The sequence below is a fragment of the Myxine glutinosa genome, chromosome 3, assembly GCF_964187855.1.
Source record: "Myxine glutinosa chromosome 3, kmMyxGlut1.1, whole genome shotgun sequence".
Lineage (NCBI taxonomy): Eukaryota > Metazoa > Chordata > Myxini > Myxiniformes > Myxinidae > Myxine > Myxine glutinosa.
In genome coordinates this window covers 104,897,446-104,909,890 of record NC_136263.1, presented here as the reverse complement: position 1 = coordinate 104,909,890, position 12,445 = coordinate 104,897,446, and the positions used below count along the sequence as shown (strand labels likewise).

General features: G+C 34.2%; 1 protein-coding gene across 2 annotated transcripts in view; it reads left to right on the top strand.

Annotated features, from left to right (window-relative positions):
* Positions 1-12,445, top strand: part of LOC137423296 (LETM1 domain-containing protein LETM2, mitochondrial) — a 136,580-nt gene that overhangs the window by 8,293 nt on the left and 115,842 nt on the right. The gene's annotated exons all lie outside the window — the stretch shown is intronic.

Sequence of the window (12,445 nt, the reverse complement as noted above, 5' to 3'; positions counted from 1 at the left end):
ATTAGGTTGGTGAGGAGTTGTGAGGTGTGAGGCAACCATGATGGGTGAAAAGGCTTATTTAAGCATCTGTACATTGTGACACAAGGAAATAAGCATCGAATTCACCCTATTATATTCAATTTAATGGAGGAAAATATAAACCAAATTAACAAGTTAAACATAGGGGCATATTCGTCATGTGTGTGCGTCTGTCTGTGTGTCTGTCTTTCCGCAGCATAACTACCCGATGATATCATCCGATCTTGATGAAACTTGGGTGGGAGGTTGATATCATGATCTAGTTGTGTCCTGCCTAGAGAGGGCGTATTGCGCCCATTGTGGGCGGAGCCACGCCCGAAAAAGATGTCTTTTTCGGGGGTAATCGAGTTCAAGCTACATCTTCTCCGAGGGGAGTAGTGTAATAATGTTGCTTCTGGGACACCTCCGTTTAACATGGGAAATCCCTATCTAATGTCATTTACCCCCTTGTCTTTTTCAAAAATCATAAACACCTCTATTTCTCCCACCCTCATCTTTATGAACCTTTTGTCTGTAGTACCTATCCTTAATGTTGTTCATTAGACCACTCAAACACTACAAATATTTGTTTTCTCTTATAGACCTATCATCCTTCTTCTACATATCATCTGGCAGATTAATCTTTGACCCACTCAAACATTGACCCATTCACTTCCATATTAATTCTTTCCCTCCCTCATTGCCCCTAAACACCTATATTTCTCTCACCCTGTTCTTTACGAACCTTCTAACCTTTTGACATGTTATCCTTATTCATTAGACCACTTAAACACCTGTGATCCTTCTGACCTCATGGACCTTTTAACCTTTTACTCTTAATATCATCTGGTGAATATAACCCACTCAAACAACGACCCTACAAATATTTGTTTATGCGTGGGAAATAATTTAATTCTCCTACAACTCTCTTCACCATCTAATATATTAACAAAAAATATGTTTGAGTTTGGTTCTTTATTAAGATATTTTAACTGAGCTAAGATAAAATGGTAAACCTCCCTCAATGTTCTTGTTTGAGCACCTCCAGTGCCACATACCATTTTTTGGTAAGCTCCGCCCACTTTTTGGTAAACCACGCCCATTTTTACTAAGCCCCACCCACTTTTTGTTAAGCCACGCCCACTTTTTACTAAGCCCCGCCCACTTTTGCTAAGCTCCTCCCACTTTTGCTAAGCCCCACCCACTTTATAAACTCTTCAGCATTGTATCATTTCCAGGTAATACATTACATCATTTTCAGGGAATTTCCATCACATCATTTCCAGTTAAGACACGCCCAGGGAATTTCCACAGGAAGACACACCCAGTCCTTATAAAAGGCACCGACCACACAGGCTTTTTCAAACACGCTTTCTGCTTCACTTGAGAATGGACTACTATGCCGAAATGGAATGGGATAACTTTGCTATTCCATGGAGTCCTACTACCTGTGTAGAACTCAACCTTCAGATTGATGAACTGGACTCGAACCTCTTATCAATGGAGGTAAGTTTGTTTATTTATTTATTTATTTATTTAATTTTTTTTTTTTTTTTTTTAAGATGAGACTCGTGTAAGAGTTAACAAAGTTTATTTTAATATTCATAGAGCTTGATTTATACAAATAAAAAATATTGTATTAAATTAATACATTGTTATTTTCTTTCACAGGAAATTGTATCTGAGATACGAAATGAAAATTCTGCTTTTAACACAACTTGGGATGAAGTTATTTTTTTGTTTGAAGACATTTTGAACAACCAAGACCCCCAGAACGAGTTCTACCTTGATGACCCAGCCAAAGAGTTATACCTTGGAGATCCACAAAATCCTGAAAAAGAGTTTTACCATGATGATACTTGTTGTGAGTTATCAAAACAAAACCCACTGAACAAGTTCTACCTTGATGAGCCAGAATACAAGTCATACATTGGAGACCCACAAATTTCTGAAAATTGGGAAAGGAGAGTTCTCCCTGATGGTCCGCAGTTATACTATGTGAGACACATCATAGAAACCCTAAAAAATTGGGCAAGGAGAGTTCTCCCTGATGGTCCGCAGTTATACTATGTGAGACACATCATAGAAACCCTAAAAAATTGGGCAAGGAGAGTTCTCCCTGATGGTCCGCAGTTATACTATGTGAGACACATCATAGAAACCCTAAAAAATTGGGCAAGGAGAGTTCTCCCTGATGGTCCGCAGTTATACTATGTGAGACACATCATAGAAACCCTAAAAAATTGGGCAAGGAGAGTTCTCCCTGATGGTCCGCAGTTATACTATGTGAGACACATCATAGAAACCCTAAAAAATTGGGAAAGGGAAGTTTTCCCTGATGGTCCGCAGTTATACTATGTGAGACTTATCACGGAAACCCCCAATATTTCTGAAAATTGTGGTTTTACCTTGGGGACTTGGAAAGATGGTTATATTTTTGGAGACTCGGAATGGGGGTTTTGTTTTGATGACTCGGAATGTGATACCTATCTTGGAGGCTCAACAGGAATGTGGTTATACCTTGGGAACTTGGAAAGTTGGTTTTATTTTGGAGACTCTACCTGTGGGGTTCCTCTTGGAGACTCTTTGGATTCTAAAGCAATGAACAATGTTCTTTATTTAATGACGCTTGATTTAAGCAATATCAAGAAAGTTCGAGGAAGAAAATGCTGGAAAATTCTTTCTTCCCATTTCTACTTCTTCAAACTTAAAAGCCTTGAAAGACAGAATTGGAGGAAGAGGAAAAAAAAAAAAAGAAATACGTATTTAAAAAAGAAGAAAAGAAAGATTATGTTAGGGTTTGGGTGGGATTTTGAATGTGAGGGTTAGGGATGGGGTTGGGTTAGGGTTGGGATTTTGAATGTGAGGGTTAGGGATGGGGTTGGGTTAGGGATGGGGTTGGGTTAGGGATGGGTTGGGTTAGGGTTGGGATTTTGAATGTGAGGGTTAGGGTTGGGGTTGGGTTAGGGATGGGATTGGGTTAGGGTTGGGATTTTGAATGTGAGGGTTAGGGATGGGTTGGGTTAGGGATGGGGTTGGGTTAGGGATGGGGTTGGGTTAGGGTTGGGGTTGGGTTAGGGATGGGGTTGGGTTAGGGATGGGGTTGGGTTAGGGATGGGGTTGGGTTAGGGATGGGGTTAGGGATGGGTTGGGTTAGGGATGGGTTTGGGTTAGGGATGGGGTTGGGTTAGGGCTTGGGTTGGGTTAGGGTTTGTATATTATTATGACTCACTCGCACATACACACACACACAAAAGTTAAGCCCCAACTAAAAAGTTGTGGGATTCTGTGTTTGGGGTTCACAGATTTAAAAACGTATCCCCATTATACACACACAAAAGTTAAGCCCCAACTAAAAAGTTGTGGGATTCTGTGTTTGGGGTTCACAGATTTAAAAACGTATCCCCATTATACACACACAAAAGTTAAGCCCCAACTAAAAAGTTGTGGGATTCTGTGTTTGGGGTTCACAGATTTAAAAACGTATCCCCATTATACACACACAAAAGTTAAGCCCCAACTAAAAAGTTGTGGGATTCTGTGTTTGGGGTTCACAGATTTAAAAACGTATCCCCATTATACACACACAAAAGTTAAGCCCCAACTAAAAAGTTGTGGGATTCTGTGTTTGGGGTTCACAGATTTAAAAACGTATCCCCATTATACACACACAAAAGTTAAGCCCCAACTAAAAAGTTGTGGGATTCTGTGTTTGGGGTTCACAGATTTAAAAACGTATCCCCATTATACACACACAAAAGTTAAGCCCCAACTAAAAAGTTGTGGGATTCTGTGTTTGGGGTTCACAGATTTAAAAACGTATCCCCATTATACACACACAAAAGTTAAGCCCCAACTAAAAAGTTGTGGGATTCTGTGTTTGGGGTTCACAGATTTAAAAACGTATCCCCATTACATTTTATTTATTTATTTATTATTTTCAAGGGTATTATCTGCTTACTTGTGTTTTTTGTAATTCTTGTGAGTAAAATGAACCCAAGATTTCTTCTCCATTTAAATCATATAATTTGTAGGTCCAAGGGACTGTATCCATTACATCAATGATTTTAAATAATTCACGAGTCCATTTTTGTGTATAACCTTTCTCAAAATGACTTTTCCATTTGTATATTCTTACAATATCACCAACTTTAAACTTGGGCTTTCTCAAATTAATCTCCTTTTCATATTCTAATTTTGTAAATGTTTCTGATGGTTTTGATTGTGTTGATGAATGAACTGTATTATTGTAATTATCTACAATATCCTGAATTAAATACACCCATTTTTGAGAACCGAGTTGTGTGAATTTTTTATATAATTTCTCTTTTAAAGTACGATTAAAACGCTCAATAACAACTGCCTTTCCTTCATTAAAGGTGCTGTATAATTTAATACCCTTCCCCTTAAGAAATTTCATGAATATTTTGTTATAGAACTCTGTTCCCTCATCAGTCCATAACTTCTTTGGTTTCCTTTTATCCCGATCAAATATTAGCTTAAAGGCTAACATTAAAGTATCACCCCTTTTATTTTTTAAAGGGACAACCCAGGCAAATCTACTCCTCAAATCAATAACGGTTAAAGCATACCTGTATCCCCTGTCATTATTCAATTCAATTAAATCAGCGGACCATATGTGGTCAGTGTATTTAGAATAAACCTTCCTTCTTTTAAACTTTGTGATTATAGGTTTGTGTAATTCTTCAGCCAAAAGCTCCTCAGTCTTGATGGCATCATTAGAGCCTAATAGTTTTTTGAGGAATAACCAAGACCAAGTTTCAATTTAGCATTTATCAAATTTCTCACAATAAACCTATCAACTTTCTCTCTCAACGTTGGATTTTGTATCAAAGACAAATTATACAACATTTCGCTGTCGGCTTTATGTTTTTCAGTCAACGTAGTGGTTTTCCCATAAGCAATATCATGCTTCATACACACTTCGTCAACCCTATTTGTAGGTTTAGACCAAGGTTTAGGATTGTCAGCCTCATCTAATCTTTTATCCAAGTTTGTTCCTGGACCACAGAAAGAATACCCTGGAAGGTGTAATTCCCCTGGAATTCCAGTTGTTGTAAATTTACTTCCTGACAGAAACTTTTGTATGTCTCCTCCTCTTTTAGGAGAGATGAATTGGCACTTTTTAGAGCCACATACTTGACATATTCCTTTTTGATAAACTCTATTATTTTTAGCTTTAACATAAGAGATATTTTTCGATTTAGTTTTCTTTTTACATTTGAGACAATAACTCATATTTATTTATCAGAAAAATTCCGACAGAGTATCAAAACCTTTTTGGTTTTCAACATATACATTTCAATCTTTATTTTTAAAACATAAAGAATCCTAAGGAATGCCTTCACTCTCTCCTCCATTTATTTACAAATAAAAACTAACTAAAGTCAATGACACCAACATCATCAATCACATAATCTTTTCCTTCTTCTTCTTCTTCTTCTTCACCACTTTCTCGTTTAAATCTCTGAAATTGAAGACATTGACGTTCTTATTTTTGAAACCATTATCTTCATAAGAGTTGTTAATTCTTTAATTTCCTCTTCGGTGCGTTGAGATTGATTTATTTGCTTTAATACACTCAATCTTTTATGAATCTCAGTGATTTCCATCTTTTTATATTTTTCCTCCCTCTCTCTTTGCTCCCTCTCCTCCTCCTCCATTTTCTCCCTCTCCTCCTTCTCCTTTTTCTCCCTTTTCTCCCTTTCCTCCTTCTCCCTTTTCTCCCTTTCCTCCTTCTCCTTTTTCTCCCTTTCCTCCTTCTCCTTTTTCTCCCTCTCCTCCTTCTCCTCCTTTTTCTCCCTCTCCTCCTTCTCCTCCCTCTCCCTTTCCTCCTTCTCCTTTTTCTCTCTTTCCTCCTTCTCTTCTTCAACTCCTTCCTCATCCCTTGCTACCCTTGAGTTTGAACCCCAAAGAATATTATACATATACTCATCTGGATTTTGAGATATTCTTGTATCTATAATTATTTTTCTCATAATAGGATACCAATAAGATTTGTTGACGATTTCTAAAAGAGTTTTATATTTCATAACTTTGAGAAGTTCATTTTTATTTAATATTTTAAACAAGTCTCTATTTGTGGGTTTAACAATATCAGTATAAGGCCAGTTTTTTATGACAAAATTCCCATGTATATGCTCCAAATCATAAGGTATGTAATACCGAGCACCCTTTTCTTGTAGGTATCCTTGAATACAAAAATTATAATTCTCTTGTAGTCTTCTTCCTGCCATTTATGTATCAGAAATATATGTGAGATTAATATTATGACAGGTAATACCACCCCATCTTCCCACTACCAAATCGGTTTGTATTCCTCGGCTTTCTATCCTTATCTCATTACCTTCCTTCTTTGTCATGCGAACCATCGCTATACTATCATATATTTTTATTTTCTTAAAATCACGTATTTGTTGTTTACTAATTGTACTTCCACATAAATCCTTATCTTCACCAAGTGGATAATATTCTTCTTTACGAGACTGATTTAAATCATGTAGGTCTTCTATGTTTATTGAAAAAGACCAATTATACCCTAAATCAGGCATATCATACCCCCATTTATTAATTCGCATATTAACTAAATGTCCTTCTTTATAAAATTTAATTGTAAGCAGGTAGTTAAATTCAATGAGGAAAGGTGTATGGTCAGTATAACCAGGTGTTGTGGTTGTAAATTTTACTTGTTTCACAAAATGTGCTGTTTTCTTTAAAGATATATATTGTGATAAATCACTGAATCTAATCAAGTCATTCGCATCTGTAGGGTTTGGATAATTGATTAATTTATAAGTATTCTTCATATTAATATTTTTACTTACACTATATTTTTGTCGTTCAGCCTGTGCCTTTGTATAATAATTTGATAAATCAATATCCTGAGAGGATTTTCCAAAGATAGAACCATCTTTTCCAACATAGGTCATTTATATTAGATAAAAAATGATATCATAAAAATTTTCATTATTGTTGAGTTGAAATAATACATATAAACATAATTGGCCACAACATTTAGAATTAATTTCTTGAACTTGGAATGTTTGATAAACACCATTCTGTAAGAATTGTATTACTTCAACAGGTGGTGGCATACCATAACTATCAAAATAATATTTATCCTGACTATTATGAATACAAACCCAATGAGAACCATTCTGTGTGTCTAAATTCATAATAATATTCTTTGTATTCTTATTTATATGTGTTAATTCATCTCTCATACAAATAACCACATTATCAATTTTTAGTGTTTTACAATACTTAGCTAGTTCTATATTTGACGTTGTATTCTTTCCAAATTGTTTAAACCATTTATCCATTTATTTATGAGAAAGATACAATCCATTACCCCGTTTAGTTAGTTTAACACCCGCTTGAGCGATAGAGGAAAGCATATCTCCAACCAACAATCTAGCTTTATCAGGTAGACTTTCAAGTTTTTGAGCAAAATCTACAATTACACCACTTCCACTAATTTGTTTCTCCAACTCCTTGTTATGTCTTTCCAATTCTTTTTGAGCTTTTAGTTGTGCCTTCCTTTCGTTAGCAGTTTTTACCGCTGCTGAAATACCACCAGTCAATGCTCCCGCCGCACTTAAACCAGCAAATAAAGGAATTAGAAACGGGAGAAATCCTCCTCTTGACTCGTCTATTGAATATTTCTTTAACATAGGTTTCGTCATTTTAATTTTAAGTGATCCAACATCATTTAGTGTTTTTACTTGTGTGTGTGTGTGAGTAAAACATCAATTCTTACAGCTCCTTTTCTTTGAATTGTATTAACATTAATAATACAAGGCTTTTGATTTTGAATACAAGATGTTAATTTATTAAGATTGATTTGATTAACATATACCCCAACCATTTATTTATGAGAAAAAACCTATGTGATATTAATCATAACACCATTATCTGTATTAATCTGTAATTCTGTTTCCTCCAAAAGCAAACAATATGCATTAACCTCTTCACTCTCCCCTCTTTCAATGTATAGAGAAGTATCCACTCGATTAGACTTTATAGTTTCCTTTTGAGAACTCAGGTCAATTGCGTAGATTGTATAAAGTTTTTGAAACGCAACCATATCCAAAATAGGATCATTATTACCATTACTTTCACACACCTTTTGGTAGGACTTGTAGGCTTCCGCATAATCATTTTTTTCCCAATCAATTTCCAATCTATCTCGCGGATAAAATGTGCCATCAAGAGAAACCCGAAGTTGTTTCACCTTTGCATTATCACTCAGGGCATTATTCTTATTAGTACCGTCCTCTCCATCTGGTTTTTTAAAAATGAGCCAGAGGTATCGTGGCTTTCCTTGAAGAACACCTAAATTCCAAGTGTAGGTAGTGTGTTCCAGTTTAACGTGTTGACATCTTCTTTTAAGGTATGATACATTTAGCGGTTTCTTTGAGTTAAGTCTTCTATTTAACATCTCTTCCGTTTTAAGATTAGGAGTATATTCACTGATATACCAACACAAATCATTAATAACAAATTTATTATTTTCTCCAAAAGCATTTTCATCCCCAAAAAGCAATCTATTTACATTATCATTCCTTTGTAGTTGAAATCTAATTTTAAGCCCATACAAAACTTTATCATAATCACAAAATCCAAATATACCTTTCAGAGGTACTGCTACGGTAAAACTATTCTCAGCTTTTGCGTCATCATTATACATTGACTTCCTTTGACTATAACCAGGGTCTGCGTTTGTACCCGTTGACATATCAGGAATAAAACCCTCAACAGCTCCCTTACCCATTCTATCACTAAACGAATATAGTGTAAATTTCATCATTTCAGATGTAGCAGAGACATAATCAACCGCTTCAACCTCTTGTGTTCCAATATACAGGCGGACACTGTCAAACATTTTCCAGAAGAAATCATTTACGAGTGTAGCATTAGTATTATTCGCAGCCTTAGTGAATTTAAATTTACACAGCAAGAAACTATCAGCTATATTCAAGTAAGTTTGTTGATTATTTATTTCAAAACTTTTTGTTCCGTTTGAATTCCAGTCTGTTCCTGTTATAGCATTTACCTTAAAATAGTCTTCCTTTTTAGTGGAGTTTGAAATGATAATCGTATCATCCAAATCATAGATACTATCAATCGCTTCCATACTTGTATTTATATAGCATTAAAATTGTTGAAACCCTGACCCAAGTATTTTAATGATTTTTTGTCGTTCTTGTGAAGATAGTTGAGTTTTACCTTTTTTTATTTCTTTGATTGCTTGTAATTTATGAGACTCCTTTTGAGCATCTTTTATACTCTTTATAGCACCCGCAACGGAGCCCACGGCAGAAGCAGTTGAACCAATTAGGTCTTTATGTTTAAGGATGGTTGAACCAATACCCATTAGAGTATCAATTATCCCATCTCCTTTATTTCGAAATTGATGACCTACACCTCGTTGTCTCTTAGGTTTATAGTATCCTCTACCCACATACCTTGTATAGTCTGGTGAAAGGAACATGCCCTCCCCTGTAATTATTTTATATTTTCCCAACTCGTGTTTTCTCACAATAACCATTATTTATTTATTGAAAAACTTCACGTAGGTGAATTCTGATGGATATAATTTCATCATTAAAGGATATCATACGATTATCTTGGTCGGTTATCCTAAAATTTACTCTGTATATGGTTTTTCCTGACACAGGTAAATAGACAAGATTTTTTGGTTCCATATTAAATTTATAACCAATCGGGGTTGAGTATGCACTGAATGAAAATATTGTATTTGTTCTTATTCCATCGTTATAAGCACCATCAATCAAATCACAATGAATTAATACTGAATTTATACCGGAGGATATTTGGATAACATTATCACTGTAAAACGTCCCGTTATTTTCAATCTTTTTTGAAGAGAAACCCAATAGCTCTCTAAACGAATTTTCAATCGTGAAATCAACTTTATAATTATTTTTAAGTTTAATAGTTGATTTTGAAGTGTGTTTTTGAATATCTATTACAATATTTTTTGGTTCATCACCTTTTTCTTTCATAAGGCGAGAGACTTCTGAAGATATTTGAGAAATCTCGTAAGCTCCAGGTGAAACGGTTATAGTTTTATATCCACTTCCTGGATTATAACTAAACTTGTTGTTTTTCTCTGTGATATTAAAAAGGGTATTGTAAGTTTCCATTGACAACAAAGATGCCTCATATGAGGTAAGGGGGTCAAGTTGTAGTGGGTAAGGGAATGAAGCTGTGTAATCGCTCGTTGTGAAATTAAAACTAAGAATTGTGCTTCTCATCTTATTTAATATCTAATAAAATATCTTTGTATTGACATTTATTAATTATTTTCATGTTCATCAACTGATCTAAAATGGCTGAGGATTCATTAAAACAATTGTTGTTTCCAGCCTTCTTACTACCTAACAACAATAATAGCCTATTAACTAATTGTGATGGGTCATTTGGAAGAAAACTAACACCCGAACCAAGCTTACTTAAAGCATCAATAATATGTTTCTCCTTCTCATTCTTCTTACTTTTACCAGCAACAGAAACTCCATAATCAAGTGCATTTAGCAACTCAATATATACCCTATCTTCCTCTCTTTCCATATCAAGTGGTTCCTCAAAATATTTTGAACCGCTGAATCCGGGGTTTGTTAGAAGAAACATTAATCTTGGAGTTAATTTAACATTTGGTTGAGTAGAACTCAAGAACATCAATTCATCATTAAATATCAATACCTTTTCTTCCACAAGATGAAACACTGCTGGTTCTTCTGTTGGAATGAGACCTGCTCTGGTTTTTGAACCCGCCGAATATTCATTGTTTTGAAGAGCTTCCACAACATAATTAGGGGGTTGATTTACCTCCTCAAGTTTCCGAAATAATCCCTCGTCATCATATTCTAATTCACCAAGTTCTTGTTTTGTTATCTGACTAAAATCTTTGAGCATTTGAAGTTTTTTCGGAGTAAATTCTACCGTGGGAACTGTAGGGTGTTGAGTTTTCAAAAGTGGTTTAAAGAATTTCTCTTGTTTTCTTTCAAAGGCTTCTTCACCAGTTAGTTTCTGTCTCCGTTTCTTCTTTATCTCTTCCTGTTGTTTAACAACTTTTGAAACTAATTGTTGATGTTCCTTAAACTTTCTTTCTCTTTCTTCAGTATTCATTTTCTGTATTTATTTATTGAAAAATATCATTTAGTATCTCATCTTGTTTCACAACAATATATTTATATTTTCCAATCGTGTGTTTCATATAATTTTCAAATTCTTTTTTACTACATAACGTAGAGCAATTATCTCTCCAAAAATTATTTACATCTATTGAATTTAACTTAAATAAAATAAAAGTATTGGCATTGTTTCTTATTGAGCGTCGAGGGAGTTGAAAATATGATTGACTAAGATATATACAATTACAAGAAGAATGTCTCCCTCTTGTATAGTAGCTATCCATTACTGTTTGGTTTCTCTCATTAACACAATCATCAAAGATGACAAGGTTCTTTTTTGATTTATCTAAATCTTGAGGTGAAGGTATATCATCCGTATTATCACTGAGAATACAAGTTATGGGTTTCGATTTTGATTTCTGTGTATCACAAAATAATTGTATTATATCATCAATATTATAATCATTTAGTTTGTTTTGAAGTTTAAATAAACCGATAATGTCTTCCTTTTTAAGACCCGCATTAAAACCCTGTGAGAGTAGTTGATACTCGGGTTGAAAACTTGACTTTGTAAAAATTATTAAATTATCATAATCTAAAAAATTAGAACCAAGGAGCATCTTTAAAAGTAAACAGGTTTTTCCACATCCGCTTGAACCAACTATTAGACATCTCAATGAATTTGGAATGTTTTTATGGTTATTAAATTTTATCTTATTTTCCCAAACGGGTAAAAAATCATTCATTTATATATTTGGAAAACAAGTTATCCAACTTTTTTTGAGCTATTTGAGAAACTCTATATTTTATCCTGAGTTCGGGTTTAATTTCAAAATAATCCATTATTTTATTTATATAGTATCTTGTATTAACATTTCCATTAAAATTATTTTGAATAATAAATATCATTAAACCCTTATACATTTCCTCAATACAATTAGTCTCTTCCCTTGAAAGAAATGGTGTATTATCATCACAATACTTAACATTCATCTCTCTTATTAATCTTGTAAAGTAATTCATTTTTGGTTCTAATTTAAAAGAGTTATATATTTTTTTATATTTCTTATTATCATTAATTAAAATTAAATCACAGAAAATACATTGTTTATATGAATCATCATCATTAAGCCCCACTCTATCACAAGCCGGACAATTCTCTAATTTATCATATGGAGAGTCTGGAAATTCTAAATATCCTTCAGAACTTATCATATTTATGTGGTAAATTTTTACTTAAACTAAACGCAAGTTTATTCATTAATAAA